Source organism: Dunckerocampus dactyliophorus, chromosome 5 (genome assembly GCF_027744805.1).
Source record: "Dunckerocampus dactyliophorus isolate RoL2022-P2 chromosome 5, RoL_Ddac_1.1, whole genome shotgun sequence".
NCBI classification, from domain to species: domain Eukaryota; kingdom Metazoa; phylum Chordata; class Actinopteri; order Syngnathiformes; family Syngnathidae; genus Dunckerocampus; species Dunckerocampus dactyliophorus.
The window spans coordinates 17,359,947-17,376,730 of record NC_072823.1 but is presented as its reverse complement, the minus strand read 5'-3'; the positions used below and the strand labels follow the sequence as shown (position 1 = coordinate 17,376,730).

The window sequence follows — 16,784 nt, the reverse complement described above, 5'->3', positions numbered from 1 at the left end:
GCTATCACACATTTTATTTAACAAAATGTTTATTATTGTGGCGGTAGCTTGCACTGGTGTACAACTGCACTGGATCATAATGAGTGATGTACAATCGCCCCTCGCCATTTCGCTGTTGCATTTTTGCTGCTTCACTCTATCATGCTTTTTCAAAATAAATTAATAAATTATTGCTGTTTTGTGGTTGACTACGGCCTTTTAGGTGTCAGTAATTACATTGATGAGACAATAGCCACAGCAGGAAGTATGCTGTCCAGAAAAAACAACTCTCCCAATGCGTGTGAGTCTATGTTTTGTCTTATTTATGTCTAATGTTGTCTTATTATGCCTACTACATTGGGTAATACAAGTGTAGAGGTGAAAAGGGGTGTTATTTTGTATTTGTATTATATAATGGTTAATTAATTCTATGCTTGCATGACAGGAAAATGTTATCTAAAATGTTACCTGTACAGTTAATATATATTTTGTGATGACAACAGTTTCAGCCAAAATCAGTGACTTGACATGATTTTGAGGAATGCCCTAATCCGAGGCTGCACGGTGGCCTAGTGGTCAAGAGATCTGGAAGATCTGGGTTCGAATCTCCGTTGGGCATCTCTGTGTGGAGGTTGCATGTTCTCACCATGCGTGCATGGGTTTTCTCCAGGTACTCCGGCTTCCTCCCACATTCCAAAAACATGCATGTCGCAACCCTCTATTGTCCACTGTCTATTGTCTAAATTGTCCACTGGTATGAGGTCGCCCAAAGGCAGCTGGGACAGGCTCCAGCATAGGCAAGCTCCCCGCTACCCTAGTGAGGATAAGCGGCACAGAATATGGATGGTCCCAATCCGATATTGTTATCAGCCCAATATCAGCAAAAAAATGAGTATTGGATTATAATGGCCTGCAACTAACATTTTCATATTAGCACTCCGATACAAGCAGTCCATTCCAGAATCAGCCCCAGCACTTCTATCGAGCAGCGCCCAGATAGAGCCCATGTCGATTTTCAAGGCTGCAATCGTATCATATCGGAAGTGAAAACGTTGTATCAGGAAACTTCTAATTATTTCCTATGGGAAAAAATGTTTAGAAATTTGAACATTTAATTAATATCATTTAATTATTCACAAAAAGTGACCATCAATGCAAGCCTTGTAAGGCTTGGGTTAGTTATATGTGCCAGCCCCTAATTTGTCTGACATTGTCCTCCACTTTAAGCTCCATTCAGTGTGAATTCCTTCATTTTGGTGGTTTGCCTAAAAAGAGACCACATTCATCAGATGACTATTTCATCAGTGGTGGATGATGGCTGGCCTGTCAAAGGAAGAATTACCCATCTGTGCATGACATCTATCAACGTAAATGTCATGTAATGACCCTGGGAGCTATCATGGAGCATCATTCAAATGAGCCGTGGCACTAGCGCCGCTGGCTCCTGCTTAATTCATGTTCACACCGTTGCAGTCTGTCCTACGGGCGGCCAGAACACAAGGTGCTATGGAGGTTACAATGGATTGTAAGAGCGTAAACAATGGCATCATGAACAGACAAGAAATAAAGCAAGTGGCTGGAGCAGGTAGACAAAGCTTTGATGTTGCCAGGTTTTGTATATTGTTTCACACATAATTTTGAGCCCCTAAATCGCTCATAGGTGTGAATACTTGACTTGCGCAGAATCTGACCAACGTCTTTTCCATTACGAACGTACCGTGAATACTCCAATTAACGCCTCTGTTCAATTCACCACCTAGATGCCTGGTGCATAGTCTCCAAAAGCAAATAACCGCAGAGGTCTCTAATTAGCACTGAGTCAACAATATTGGCATTAACAGCTGTGGCTGTAGGCAACCTCTTGATGTAGATTTTATTACACTTACACACTAACATACTCTCAAAACCACACCGATATTTACAAGTCACAAAGCATGCTGGGTAACCTTGTAGTAGCGACGCTTTCCCACACGCTACATATACAAAAATATTATTTTAAAAATGTCAGCAATTTTGGTCGCTGCTTGTCATTTTGGAGGTGATGGTGGGTCTCACAGACAAACCAGCTGAGAACCACTGCATAATCAGAATCAGCTGATGTATGTTACGACACTAGGATAAAAGTGACTGTTGTAATTGTTAGATTAGATTCAGCTCCAGAACCCTCCCCATTTCTGTCATTACCATTGTTCGCTCACGACAATAAAACAATCCAAGCTTAAGTAAGCCCTGTAATTTGCATCACAACCTTAGTAAGTATTTAAAATGTTAAAATGTACAGGTAGTCACCACGAATGAACTACAGCGTACAATGATGATGGTGATGAAAATATGTACGGCACAACGCGATCTGACGCTTTAAACTTTAAAACCTGCTTTTGCAGTGCTTCTGACGTCCCTCCTTCATTCACTCTAATAATGGCGAGTGTGGCAAATGTTTTTCCTTCCTTTAACAGATCCAAAAGTGTCATTACCTTTTTCTGGTGCTCCGTTCCTGTGGATGTGCCGCAACCAGCAGGAAGTACAAGGCAGCGTGTTGGGGAAGTGTGCACATGGGCTTCCCAGCATGCCTTGTGTTTGTGTTAAGTGAGATAGTGGTTTGAGTTGATGACCTTCTGTTCTTTTGTGCTGTGTTGCTGTATGGGGGAGTGTTTGCTAAGCTACTTTCACCAAATAAAAAAGCACTTTCTTGAAACAAAATGAAGTTTTCCTCTGACAATTTCTTGTGCCACTCAAACTCGCAAAGAATGCAATATTACTGTTAGTATTATGTTATTATATTACAACTATGCTGACATTTTATGCTACATTATCACAAATTTAATATAATCATAATTATTACCAATTTAGGGTAAGTCTAGCAGGTAATGAGTCTTCAGCAAAAAAGCCTTTTTTTTTAAGACCAAAAGCACAAATGGGGAGGTTTTTGCTACAAAAAAAAAAAAGAAATGAGGGTGGGGTCGTGGATGCTGAATCGCAAATATGCGAGGATCCACTGTGGACAAAACTGTGGAGGTTTGCTGTCTGTTGAGTTTCATTATAGTTCATATTGCTTCAAAATGGCACTCATTTTTTTTGGTAAGCTGAGGGTATATATGATTATTCATGATACATTTCAGAAATATTTATAGCTCCAAATGCACAGTAATTCCCAGGTGTGTGGCTGGTAGCAGGGAAAAAAGCTGAGTTGAAGCTTTGAGAGGGTTCAAAGTGGAGTGTGAGTCACAGCGCACCTCTACATCTGACTGAAAATGAATGAAATACACAATTAATGTGCCTGTAATTTCTTCATGACATAATCAGTGTGGATGTGATAATACAATCTGAAATAATAAAATGACATAATTTGACCACCTACTGTATTTCGTCATACAGTGGCCATAGGTTTTTATTTACTCAATTGCAGTCTATTGACAGTATTAACATTTATACATGTATATATATATTAACATATATATATATATATACATATATATATATATATATATATATATACAGTATAATGATGCTCTATAAAATAATTTATATTACTCTAAGTCAAGAGAAACTCTTTCTTGCAAAATAACACTATTTTAAAGAAAATACAGAGCAATAACCTAGGCAGGCTGGATTAATGAACGCTAATATGCGCATGACGTTAAATAATTTTAAAAACTGCACAGGAAACTCGTTTACAATATCTGAGTGGCAGATGCCAAGACACCCCACTCTGATGCATCTGAATCGTTTTACAATGCTCAAAGTGTGGTGCTTTTGTGGTTAGCATCAAAGTTAGCAGCTGGAATCCACAGTTATCAGTTTAATCTGTACTGTATGTGAGGACAATAGTGTATAATATATATATATATATATATAAATATACATGTATATAAAAACATTTTGGGCCGCGCGGTGGACTAGTGGATAGCATGTTGGTCATACAATCACAGTCTGGAGATCGGGAAGACCTTGGGCATATCTGTGTGGCGTTTGCATGTTCTCGCCGTGTGTGGGTTTTCTCCAGGTACTCCGGTTTCCTCCCACATTCCAAAAACATGCATGTTAGGTTAATTGGCGACTCTAAATTGTCCATAGGTATGAATGTGAGTGAATGGTTGTTTGTCTATATGTGCCCTGCGCTTGGCTGGAGACCAGTCCAGGGTGTACCCCGCCTGTCGCCCGAAGTCAGCTGGGATAGGCTCCAGCATGCCCCCGCGACCCTAATGAGGAGAAGTGGCATAGATAAAAACATTTTTGAAAGTATAAACGTATAATAATAATAATATAAATTTAGAATGTATGCATAATATTAATAATATTAATACATCGCCTTGATATCACACTTTTCTTGGTATTCAAAGGCATTGTACTTGATGGCTTCAGTATTTTTGTTTGTGTTTTTTATGACTCATCCGGCTAATCATTGAATTCGCCTAATCATGGCGTCTATTCCAGTGGAGGCTACTACTGTATTTTGGGAAATATGGTATATTTTTAAAAATCCCATGCGTTAACAAGAAAAAAAGAGGATTTTTTTAACATACATTTTTTTCTTCTAAAATGATGACTTTATTCTTTAATCATGAACTATTAATAGCGCTCTTCTTTTTTTAAACATACAGTTGTTTGACATCATCCCTGCAGCCCACAAATATATATTATCGATGCATTTATCATGTAAAAATGACAAACACTTGCACAAACTCTACCAGCAAAACCAAATTTCTAATGCAAGAGACTGCCCGTGTTGATTCTAGTTGTTATCATAATTGCTCATCCCAAACACTGACCCAGTTCTGCACCCTTTGGTCCAATTAGTATCATGGCGAGCTGACAAAATTCTGAGCTCTCAGACGACGCAAAGGCTCAGCTGTCGCCTCCCCCTCTGACACTGTTTAACAAACCACAAATGTCTCAAGACTTATTTACCTGACAGATGACGACACACACACGCACGCACAGACACATGAACCAAGCTTCTCTCCTTCAGTTCATCATTTATTCAAGAGTCTGATCTCTCTCAGAGACATTGCAGGCGTACATCCCACTGGCCTTTCCTCCCGCCTCATCCACTGAGTGAATGTCTGTGTATGAATGGCTGTGAATGTAGAGGAGGGGGTGTGGCGGTGCAGGGCTAACCCTCTGTGTGTGTGTGTGGATGAGACGGAAGCAGCAGTGATCTTCAGGCACTTTGCTCTCTCTCTTCATTAAGGCTTCCTTATGCTACAATGTCAATGCGCCGGCACAAGCAACCTCGCGTCAATGGCGACGTGGACTGCAGAGCTGCTTTTGGTCTGCATTTTTTTAGCACATAATTTCTGTTTTTTCCCTCCTGCGAAAAAGTCCGGCAAAACAAAAGTAACAATGGCGCAGCTTGAGGAGCGTCTCAGCAAAGAAGTATGCAATTTGTAAATATGAGCAGTTATATAAATACGACGTAAATATGAACAGATTTGGAACAACGTGTACAATAAAAGTGACTGATGTTCCACATTGATTAGTTCCAACTCCAACAACGATCTGGATGTTCACTTGCGCGACAGCAAGTCAAGGAGAGCACTGTTGCCAACTCCTTAGTATGATAAGCAGGTATTGGCTGTCCTAGAAGTCGCCAGAAGTCGCTAGATGGCGTCAACGGCTAATTTGCATATGATGTTGTAACAGATACTGTAGGAAAAAAGCAGAACCTAGTAGGAGAGACAAAAAAAGTGAGTAAAAACACCTTAATTATGTGTACAACTACAAGTAAACTTGATTCTTAGTTTGATAATTTAATATTGGCCATCACTTCATCAAAATATATATATTTTTTATATTTTATCTCGGCCAGCAATTCTCAAAGTCTAGACAGCGTAATAATTACATCCGGACTCACCTCCAGCCCCCACGTTTTATCTTGTAGTTGGGACTACTTGCTTAACTTATCACACATCGTTCTCCCATCACACGTTCTGACACACCGAGAGGTAAGTGACCTCATCATTGAGTCCCAATGAGGCTTGAGTGGTAATTTAATGACGATTAAGAAACATTTACGTTTTAGATCTCGCTCTGTAAAACAGGGTGACATCCACCCTGCTGGCATCGCGCTTTGAGCGTGCGTGATTCATGGATACGTGGAGCTCCACTATGCTCTCAGTGTGCAGCGGGAGCTGACGGCTTGTGACTACTTTGTGGGTTGACCAGACCTCTCACGAGCACCTGCTACTGCTCAGTGAGAAAACAAACTGCAAATCAATACAAGCTTTCACTTTCTCGTGCTTTCCCCAAATACCAGAAAACTCTCCAACGCCGCCAGAAAATGTAGCTAGATTTGTCGCTAGTCGCTTTTAAGAAAATATGTCTCCCAGAGGGTTTGGAATGTCGCCAGATTTAGCAACAAATTGGCACCACTGAACGAGAGTTGTGGTTGTTCACGTTCAGGAAAACACTGCCCCTAGTGCTTTGGTAAAGAATTGCAAGTAAAGAAGTGCTACAACAGGCTCAAGACGCTGTCAGAAGGGCTGGCGTAGTGGCGACGTAGAGCAAAGTGGCACAACACCAAAAGTATCACAACACAAAAACCTGACGAGCCGAGCACTTGAGGAGGAAGCCTTGAAGGACTTGAAGGGAAAAAGAGGTAATTAGTTTTAAAGATGGAATTCCAGTGGAGCTGCCTGCTGATTAACACTAGAGTGGCATGACAGTAACAACTTTCAACGCTTACAGGAAGAACAGAGCATCAGACGATTAGGCATAAGTATCAAAACAGTTGAAGATGCACAAGTGTTTACACGTGGAACCTCTAAACCTGGAGGATGATTTACTTCGTCTTACAAAATGAGTGGAGTGCTCCTTTAAACATGATACTGCAGTCAAAAGTATATGTGACAAGAGCATTTATTACATCTATGATTCTATTTCATATTGCTCGTCATTGCTATATTGCTCACAGCCACTAGGAGAGCAATTTATCTGAACTGCTGCAATGAATTAACAAGCATTTAAGGGCTTTGGTTTATTACTGTCCTTTTCAGTGTAGTGGTAGCATCTCAGCATTCACACACAAATACAGTCAACACACAATTTAACTCTGATTTATATTTTCCCCATAGGAAATAATCATGGAAATGGAATTAATCTTTTCCAGGGTAAAACCGTCACAATAAAAAGTTGTAAAAATAAGTTCACTTTCTGACCAAACAATAATGCAATCCATTTGTGCCTCTTTTTAACATTTGTAAGTGTCACACAAGTCTAAAAAGAAGTTAACCACTTGCGTATTATGTATCACTAGGAATGCATAAACGCTAGTGACCGGACCAAAAAACTAAGTAGCTGTCATCGTCTCATTTTGGTGCTAAATTAATGCAAACTAAGCCATCTGCAACAAGTGCACACAGAGGCTAACGCACTTTTGAAACTTTATTGGCAACCTTAAAACGCCAACAGCAGCGCTCAATTCCAACACACACTTTCCTGCATCACTATCCAGACCAACACACAGCACAGCCTCTACACCGCATGAAAGCGATTGTTTCAGGTATATTTTTCTCCTAAGATGTTGGTCAGATATAACTTCATGTCATATGAATGTCAACTGTCATGCTTGTAAGCCTGTCACAATAACAAATTCTGCTGGTCGATAATTGTGCTACAAATTACCGTCGATATTTGATATTACTGGCAACAATTTGTGAGACAATTTTTTTCTTTAATTATTTTCATGAGAGGTGTAATTCACATTTGAACCACTAGATGGTACTCAAGTATAGTGTATGGTGTACCTGTGCGAGACATTAGCTTGACATAGAAGTTGCTTGTATGTATGTTTGTCCAATAAAGCCAGCGACACTGTCTGTGAGTGCACCCCATTTTGTACTGTTTTGTTTATATTTGCTGACCAAACGCGTCAGTAACCATTGACTGTCGGGACGAAGGCTCCGCTGCTTGAGCACCTCCATCAATATTTTTTTTTTCCCAGTTGAGAAAACTGTCCTTGTCGGTCGTCGACGTTCATGTGTTCACCGTGTTCATTCTGCTTAAAACCAAAATATTCCCACACTGCGGCTGTGGAATTCACCATAAAAACTATCGCTTTTGTTCCGTCATTCAAGTGTATGCTGGCTCACAAAGCTAACTGGTTGTAGGGCAGTAGGGTAGTAGCTAGTAGCCCCGCTACTAGCTACTACCCCACTCTCTCCGTTCATTCCACTATGGGACCTATGCGCACAGACAGATGCAGAGTGAACCCTCTTGTCATTCAGTTTGTGTGGCACAGAGAGACGAGCAATTTATCGAGGGCCTCATAATTATCGATTTATCGTGACAGGCCTACATGCAAGTGTAAAAATAAGTGAAACTGTTAATATTGCACATAATTAACTTAACTGAACTTGAATAACAAATCTTGAGGTTGGTTCTTCTTTTGGAATCAGTGTGGTGGAAAAGCCAAACTATTTTGTCCAACTTCAGATGCATATTACCCCCCCCCCCCGGCAAAAAAAAAGAGAATCAAATGCATCCCATTGTACTAGTTACGTAAAACTACTGAACTGAATGTTGCATTTGTATAAACTGTGTATGACCGTATATGCACTTCTTTCTCCTCCATATAGCCTACAGTAGCTATTGTGCGCCATTAAGTTGGTCATTACGCCTGTCCCAGCCCATTGCTTACTTCAGAAGCCATACACCATTGGAGGCGTCACATGATCTGAGGAGCTTGCACAAAACTACTAACTCACAAAACCTTGAGTTGCTCCAAAAATCGTGTTTAAACAATTTTAAGGATGCACTATTACTGTTGGGCCGCACAGTGGTCGAGTGGTTAGCATGTTGTGGGGAGTTTGCATGTTCTCCCCGTGCGTGCGTGGGTTTTCTCCTGGTACTCAGGTTTCCTCACACATTCCAAAAACATGCATGTTACGTTAACCAGAGACTCTAAATTGTCCATAGGTATGAATGTGAGTGTGAATGGTGCCCTGCAATTGGCTGGCGACCAGTCCAGGGTGTACCTGGGATAGGCTCCAGCATACCCCCGCGACCCTAATTAAGTTACGCAGCATAGAAAATAGATGGATGGACTATTTCTGTGCACGGGGGTGGGGTATTTGCAGTCGAGACCATGTCATGAAAGGTTTTCCTTTCTTGTAAACACAATAAACAGTATTCCTGTGCAATTTGGTTTCTGCAGCATGTATTCCTTCAGAACACAAATGTACTCGAATTCACTATAAAAACCTGGATAGTCATGATGCAAAACCTTCCAAAAGTTTGTAACAAACTGCTTTGGGTTCTTTTCCACTGCTGTGCATGTAGCTGTGTACTGCACGCAGTCCAGAGAGAGGTGCTGTGTGGAAGCTACAAGGCCATTTAGACACACACATACACACACCAAGGTGCTCAAACAGGAGCTCATGTAAGCATATTCACTTGCACAGAAATGCTGAAACACAAGGCCATGTTGCAGACTCGCCTCCTCACATAAATACACAGCCTTTGAGTACACGCACACACACACTAACAACACATTTATGCAGAACACAAAGGTGTCTTTAAGGTTTGACCACCCACACCTCCACTTTGTTTGACCCACCATTACCGCACTAATAAAATAATCAAATAAAACATGTACTAGGGTATTTAAATCTGTATATACTGTATGAGTATATAACACAGAAATATCATTATATCAGACATACCATCAAAAAATGCATATTAGTAGGAAATCACACAAAGCACAAAAATAATATTCTATGCATATACTCGCAGGCCACAACATTAGGTACACCTGCCAAATTCCAATACAAAAAATATTGCATCAAAAAAATGTGACTAAAGACAGAGAAGCTTTATAATTGATTATGTATTTTATCAATTTGTCTTACTTATGTTTTATAGAGAAATACAGTCTATATGTTATTTGAAGACGAGTTTTCATATTTACTGGTGCTCAATGTGGCATACTGTACATTCACATTACACCTGCACTGTGTATTAAGCATTATTAAGCATATTAAACAGCCTTTACAAATATGATAATGCTCAGTTTTGATTGACAGACTTTGAGAAAACAATATATTTGTTATATTCAGCATACCTAATGTTGTGGCCTTAACCATACTATGTAATAAAATCAGAATTTGCATTTCTATAAAGTACTTTAAGGGTATGAGGAGAATGCAAGGTCACACAATAAGACACACCTCTCTGCAGGCAGAGCATACAGTACATTTTTGGTCACTGCAACTTAAATGTGCAACACCTTAACTAAGCGCTAATCAGCCACTCGCAGGGGAAAAGTTAAGCCTCCATAACAGAACACATCGAGAGCCATCCCTATTAATGCAAAATTTGCTCCGTCTGCACTTTTAATTGCACCCCCACCCTCTCCCTAAAAAAGGATTGGTGCACTCCTAGGCTTGTTGTATCAGGACCACATGCAGTTATCAGATGATCCACCTGTATGCATGTCTCCACAATCCCAGAAGAAATAACAAAAAAAACTGCAGAACGTGTGCTTCTGTCTAAAGCCAAAGAACTTCTCCTGGCACATGACTGCATCATTTCACCTTCGTTATCATGCAGAGATTGCAAAGTGGGTCTCTTCATCACCTAATCCAGCTACCAGTAGAAGCATCGCATAAGGAGATCCACACATTTGAAGCAAAGTTCAACACCCGCTAAATGACTCATTTCTTTTCTCTTTAAACAAACAAACATGTAAGAGTAACACACACAGGTGAGGAACATGTTGTTGGTTTTTACCCACCTTGTTGTCGTCGTCGTGGATCCCCTCTCAAAGGTTGTGCACAAATGGGAAGCTGCTGGAAGTTTGAGCGTCTACTCCCGATCCCCCGGAGGAGTCGCGCTGAGAGAGAGGATGATGCTGTGTGTGTGTGAGCGAGAGAGAGAGAAAGAGAGAGAAAGTGTGTGTCTGTGTGAGAGTGTGTGAATATGGGAGAGAGCGAGAGAGGGGGGGAAGAAACAACAGACGTGGTGAGCTGTAGCCCGTTGCCAAAGGATGCTTCAGTCTCCTAGCAACAACAATCGATCTTGCAAGAAGACATTTTTATTGGATAAAACGAAAACTTAGCCATTCACCCCCCATACTCACACACATACACATGCAGACACACACATTGCACATGTTTACCACTCTGATCAACAACACAAGTAGTGAGTGAGTGAAGGACGGCTCTCACATCTCCATATTTATCCATCTGTCCTTTTGCAAGTCCACTAAAAATGACAAAAAAAAATAGAATTACAGAATTAGAGCCTTTTAGTGTCATGTTTTAAACACATAAATATTCATGCTGTCAGTACAGCAAAGAAACGTGCATGCATGCAAACCTGCCATTTGTTTGCACAGATTTAGAGCAGAGCATCCAAAGCTAAACCACCCTCACAAATGACAACACAGTCTGAAATCTGAAGGCTGAAGTCATCCAACTCTGCGCTGAGAGCTGTGGAATGCATGCATGCGGCCTGACAACAGCACATGAAGGCACACGCACGCGCAATCTGTGGATTTGAACTTGTTTGTATGATTATGCGCACAGAGTCATTAGAATGCAAGTATGCAAGTCTGCAGTGCCGATTGAACAGAAAATCCTCTTCATGCATGATTGAGTCACAGAGCATCCTCGCTCTACACACACGCGCGCACGCACACACACACTCACGTACTGTGGAGAGGCCTGATTTCTGTATTGTAAAGTTAGTCAAGTGCATACAGATACACTGTCTGAGTAGCTTGCTTGGAGCACTTTCTGATTGCAGCTAAAGGCTTAAAGCATGCTGCTTTTGCCAACTCTTTTTCTGTGCACTTGTGTGATTACAGGAGGCAGAGGTCACTGGCTTTCTCAGCTGCTCATGTCTTCTATCAAAATGCAGTGTGGGACACTAAGGGGGATTGAAACCCACATTAACTCAACAACAGTTTAATATTCTGACAACAGTGATAGGGCTATTGTATATAGAGTGGAACCTCATCTTCCACCCACCGCTACTGGTAGCTCAAGCGGCTGACGAGCTGTTCTGTGTGTTGTCATTTGTAATCAAAAGATCAATCAAAAAACATGTTTTAATGTACATTAGCACTTAAACATGCGGTCCTCGAGTTACGTACGGGTTCCGTTCCTTGAGTGTGATGTAAGTCAAGTTTTGTTGTAAGTTGGGTCTTACACCTAAATTATACCTAAATTAACTCTTAAGACACTCACATTGTACCCAGAACACACGAAGAACTTCAAACAAACACTAAATACAAGAATACAAAGCCAAAGCACTGGTGACCTTTACATCTCAATAATAAGACGATTACCCTGCTGTTACTTTCAGAGAATCAGGAACCTGGCAGTTATGTGTAAAATATTGTTTTGTGATTTCTGACCATCTGTGAACGTGTCCTGACTGTGTATGCAGATGGTTCAGATGACATTGGCTTGTTTTGTTTTTGTAAAAAAGCGATTGTTGATCGACCGCCTCCTCGTCATCGTTACAATGTCCGGGTAGACGCGACAATACAATTTTTATCCGTAGTGATGGCCACAGCAGGAAAACGATTGAAAGAAATGCAACTAATATTGTGGACGGCGCATTGCACTGTAACTAGTTATCGTCCTGTGTTTAAGGACCATAATTAAGTTTTTAATTAATTTATGGGAGCCCGTATGTAAATGTACATAAGCATAAGCATAAGATAAGACCGCAGTAACAATCAAGCAGAAATTGAGATTGAAGAAAGTGTTTTATTGTTTTTAACATCTTTCTTTTTGACATTTTAATGGTTAACTTCTTTATGCACTTATAGCTGGGAGTGCGTCTGGATGATAAACTGGACTGGACTGCCAAAATGGATGCTCTGTGCAGGAAAGGGCAGAGCCGTCTATACTTCCTCAGAAGGCTGGCATCCTTCAATGTATGCAAGAAGCTGCTACAGATCTTCTACCAGACTGTGGTAGCTAGCGTCCTCCTGTATGCAGTAGTGTGCTCGGGGAGCAGCCTCAAGAAGAAGGACGGCACACGCCTGGACAAACTGGTGAGGAAGGCAGGCTCTGTCATTGGCACTGAGTTGGACAGCCTGACATTTGTGGCAGAGCAAAGGAAAGTGAGAAGGCTGCTTTCCATCATGGACAACCAGCACCATATCCCAACAGAAGAGCAGTTTCAGTGGCAGATTACTATCACTGCCTTGCTCCACCAAAGGTTTTGTGGTTAAGTTATTAAGTTCATTGTGATATTTTTGCAGAGCTGCTGGAAAAGTGAATTTCTCTTGTTGATTAATAAAGTGTTTATCTATCTATCTATCTATCTATCTATCTATCTATCTATCTATCTATCTATCTATCTATCTATCTATCTATCTATCTATCTATCTATCTATCTATCTATCTATCTATCTATCAATCATATTACCTGTACAGTTTAAACATATTTTACGATGGCGACTGTTTGACTCTGAAACAGATTATTTCTATCATAATTGATTTTAACAATAGAACAAATTGTGTCACAGTGTTGAACTTTCCAGTTTCCACTATATTTGGGGGGAAAAAATACAACATCATGATATCTATGTAACTGGAAAAAAATGTATTTGTTAAAAAATATGAAGCATATCAAACACCCAAAAACATGTAATAAATGGTTACTATTCAATAAAAAAAATACTTTTCTGTGATATTAGCCTGATGAAACGGTGATATGTCCAATTAATGTTAGCCAAAACAAAATGAATAGAGCAGTGATATGTTAAACACATCATAAACATTTAACAATAACATGAAGGAGAATGTTGAGATTCCCATCACATTAAAAAAGTCAAACGAGTCACCAAGTGCGCAAATGTATAGTACTGAAACTATGGGTGACTATGGCCTATTATTAATCAAAAATATTGAATGACAAGTTATACATACTATTCTGGTTACTAGGCAACAGTAATGTTATGAGACCCAACACTAGCTTACATTACCTTTCACACTCCATGGAGACTGGCTACTGAGCTACTAAACCAGCATAGCCGAGCCGACAAGTGAAAAAACAGGTTATCCTCTCATTCTGTGTGGAAGTAGTACGTTTTGGGCTTCTTTGTCCTTCTTCCCCACTCCCTTTGAAACACTTTCTTAAGTTTAGAATAAGTAAAATGGAGAGGCTAACTAGTTAGCTCAGTAGCTTGCTATGCTAGCGGCGGCCATCTCTTATGTCCCGGCAGTGATACTGTAGACTGCACAATTTGATATAAACAAACAATGGTAGGAGTGTAAAAGGGACTTTTGGGGTGTTGTTTCATGTCTACAGGGCTCTAATAATGTTAAAATCTGTGAAAGTCAAAAAGAGGTTTTCTATGCTGTAACTACGAAACTTGTATTGATATTATGCACCACCAGGCAGTGCAAGGAAACTTTCAGTGATGGTAAATCTGTAGATGAGAGAGTGATTGATTACCTAACTGACCAGAGAAGGCTAAGAGCATCTACTTCACACCACACGTGAGCACAAGAATGAGGTGGGAAGAGCATACACGCTCTCAAATGCACACACTTGAGCACAGTGTCAGTCACAGCTTTCCCCCGACTGCATCCCTCTTCCCTGCCGCTCCGGCTCAGAGAGATGCTGGCCACTCTAATAAGGGCCTCATTGTCTGCATGGCATGCATATATGCAGCAAGCCCAGAAAGCCAGCTTTGTCCCATAAGGGTCCCTCAGCGAGGGGGCTTTGTGCCCAATCTTTCCCCATAGATAGGCACACAGCTTGGGCAAACAAAAAAAAAAAATTCTGAAAAAAATGAGGAAAAGAAAGACATTATTGCAGGAGATCATTTAGGAAGACACGTTATACTGATGATCGTCAATAAAAACGGACCATTTGAAGCCCACATGGCACAACTGGGCTGCAATATGTGTGCCGGAATGTGATGTTTCGCCTCATTGCCATGAACTGCTTCAGTTCATGTAGCAGGAAGTAGGTCCACTGGGACTTTGGTTCCTTCCCCGATTCCCCACAGATTGTTTGTGTCCATGCGCTAATAGAATTAGCCATGCTTCATTTCCCATGGTCCTCGCTCCTTGTCTTGGCCTTGTAATAGATGAAGCTGCACACAGAAGGCTGAGTGCGCTCAGAAGTGTGCCCAGTGTTGGTGAGACAGTGGAGTCGTACTGACCATCAGCTCTCACTGACTTTGGTCAAAGTGGTCAGTTTTGATGTGGCCAAGTACACTAAATAAGAGGGATGCTCAGCGCGATCGGCAACCGATCAGGATCAACCGATTTCCACGGAAAAGCAAGTGACCGGCATATTCCGATCAATACCTTTCAATGCTGATCACAAAAATCACCCGTGGCTCGTATTATTGCAGCCTGCAGAGAACATTGTGTAGAGTGTAGTGTCCTGCTCTAATGTCTTGGATAGTGTCCCCCTCCCTCTTTCCTTCACACGGCGTGGGCATGCGGCCGCAAGCCAAAGCAAACATGTCTGTCATGTGGAACTTATCCGCTATTTGTGAGAGTGATGTAAAGTTTGCATCCTCCAATACAGGATAAAATCTCTTGTGGGGGTAGCATGTTGAAGACAATTGAACACTTGACGGAGTAAAGTGAGTTTTCAAGGCTCACGGTGCAGCATCAGTCAAACGGCAGCTGACAGTCATCACTCGCCCGTATATGCATGACCGTCAGAAGGCTAAGCAAATAACCCCAAAAAATAAGTTAATCAGACTACATGACCAGCCTTTATCAGTGACTGTTATCCCTCTACTGCTCTGTCACTACCAGTCAGGGGCCCTTGGAACTGTCCTAACTTTTCCCCCTATACGGCGCTCCTGGCTAATAGCACTCATCATAATTGAAAAATTTGCAATTTACTCATGTGATCAGCATTGGTATTGGCCAATCTCACTCATGAATGATCGGTATCAGAATCGGTAGCATAAAACTCTGATCGGAGCATCCGTACTAAATACTGTATTGACTCCAACAGAAGACGGTATTCTTTTCAATAAGACGGGTCCTCTATTCAGGGTTTTACATCCAAATCAGCTGGCAGCACCAAATGACTTCTCCTCAATGAATCAATGCATTTTTTCCTGTCACTCACACACACACCATTGACCTAGCAGTGGCTCTCAATTATTTTCTGTCAAGTCCCCCCTACATAACTTTAACCTTCTTCACTCCCCCCAAACCCCCAAATTGAAATACTATTGAGAACCTGATAATTATTTATTTATTTACTTGTCTGTACAAACCACTGCATGAGTTGCTGGCACCAGCATTCGACATGAAGTCACCTGACTATGAAAAAAAATATGAATAACATGAGATGAGATAGCATCTGCAACAATTTCCAAGTTAAGTTTACTCAGAGCCCATCCATCCAACCATGAATTTTCTATGCCGCCTATCCTCATTAGGGTCACGGGGGTATGCTGGAGCCTATCCCAGCTGACTTTGGGTACCTTGGACTGGTCAATTGCAGGGCACATATAGACAAACAACCATTCACACTCACATTCATACCTATGGACAATTTAGAGTCGCCAATTAACCTAACATGCATGTTTTTGGAATGTGGGAGGAAACCGGAGTACCTGGAGAAAACCCACGCCAGTGTTGCCAACTTGGCGATTTTGTTGCTTGATCTGGCGACATTCCAACCCCCCTTGACGACATATTTTCTCAAAAGCGACTAGTGACAAATCTAGTGACTTTTTCTGACGTCGCTGGGGAGTTTTAGCACGTATTGTTCTGCATTTTGTGTTCTCACTGAGCAGCGGCGGGTGGTGATGTGGCATTTAAAGTGCAAATGAATTGCTATTTCATATATTCACCAGAAGAGTG

At 41.1% G+C, this 16,784-nt stretch overlaps 1 protein-coding gene across 3 annotated transcripts in view; it reads right to left on the bottom strand.

Moving 5' to 3' along the window:
* Positions 1-10,874, bottom strand: part of grm3 (glutamate receptor, metabotropic 3) — a 61,423-nt gene extending 50,549 nt beyond the window's left edge. For all 3 annotated transcript variants that reach the window (XM_054775650.1, XM_054775649.1, XM_054775651.1), the window contains exon 1: positions 10,712-10,874. The gene's annotated coding sequence lies outside the window, so the exon portion shown is untranslated. The remainder of the gene's footprint in view (positions 1-10,711) is intronic.
* Between the last annotated feature and the right edge of the window lie 5,910 nt (positions 10,875-16,784).